Genomic DNA, 1,498 nt, shown 5'->3' with positions numbered 1-1,498 from the left:
CCCCCCCCCCAAAAAAACGTTGAGTCTGTAGACTTGATAGTCTGTCGAATACCTAAACTATGTTCGTCCCAGCTGTTTGTTCGTTTGTGACACTATGACGTCATAGAGCCAAAAACTTCCAAAGTTGTGATTAAATCTCCCCCGTCGTCAATACTTGATGTAATGAGAGGGTTCGACCACTAGGTGGCTAAACGACGGACTCGTCGAGTTGTTCTCTTAATGATAATATATAATAACTGGAGAGCGACTCTGCATGTTCACTCTCAAACAAGTGGAGAGGGTTGTTTTACTAAGTTTTCTGTTCCTGGGTGAAGTGTGTGAGAGAGCCGAGTGTGTGCTCATTCTGTTTTCTCAGAGATCTACTGGAAAGAATAAATAATAAGAGGGTGAAACAGAAGCCAGATTGTTGGCCGTTTGCTTTATTGTAACGTTTCTCCCTTCCGTCTCTGTGCCTGCTGGTAGATCTTGTTCCTGACTTCCAAAACTCCTCATAGGGCTAATAGTTCAGTTGGGTGAAAACCAAACGATGCAAGTAGGAGAGCATCAGTGTATCGTCGTGGTGGGTCGTTCTGTGATTTACTTTCTGTTCTTGTCGTCACTTAGAGGTTTTACCTGCATGCTTCCGGCCAGAGGGGGGCAGCAGAGCTCCACCTGCTCTCTGGTCGTCCTCTGTCGCAAAGACATAACAGCATTCTGTTCATGTCACTGTGTCGTTCTTCACATGCAGCACACGGAAAGGGTTTGGTGGAGGGGATGCATACTTGTTTCATGAGTAACCATAACGTCATGGTGTGACACGACTTTTAAGATTTTTAAATGTAACTTACTGTTGCGTGTTTTTCTTTTTGTCTTCATCACTAAAGAAACAAACTCCAGTTTGTTTTGATGGCGTTTGTAATGTGAACATCTCTGACGACAGTTCTGTAAAGAGAACAGGTGAACATGGATATTATGTGTGTGCCTCATAATCAGAAAGCATGTGAAGAAACAACAATATTCACTTTGACTTTGCCTGATTTTCTTTTCTTTCTGTTGGTTTTCACTCCTGTGGATTGTGTCGCTTACTTCCCTCCAGTGTTGTGTCCCAATGACTTGTAACTGTCACAAATCAACCACACACAGCGAGGCTGCATTACATTTTGTCTTTTCACCAACAGGTCAATAAAACGTAACGCACTCCGATCAAGTAGCTCCAGAGCACAACCTTAATGCCTTTTCACGTAGTCTTTGGTGCCGCCTAGACGTTCGGTTTGTTTGTTTTTTCCTCTCCGGTAAAATGTAATAATTTTGTACGTGTTTCTCAATGTATGATGACCGTTTTCTTTCTCAATATATATCTCTCATTCTCTCTCTCTTGTCAGCCTTACTGTTAGCGGGTCTAAATCCTGATAAATTAAAGCTCTTTAATTATTTAAACCCTGAACCCCAGAAATCAGGCGCAGTGATTTATATGTGTGTGTGTGTGTGTGTGTGTGTGTGTGTGTGTGTGTGTGTGTGT

This window comes from Anarrhichthys ocellatus, unplaced genomic scaffold, assembly GCF_004355925.1.
Source record: "Anarrhichthys ocellatus isolate YVR2014 unplaced genomic scaffold, GSC_Weel_1.0 scaffold5, whole genome shotgun sequence".
NCBI classification, from domain to species: domain Eukaryota; kingdom Metazoa; phylum Chordata; class Actinopteri; order Perciformes; family Anarhichadidae; genus Anarrhichthys; species Anarrhichthys ocellatus.
The sequence above is the reverse complement of the archived record's forward strand: the minus strand, read 5'-3'. Positions refer to the sequence as shown.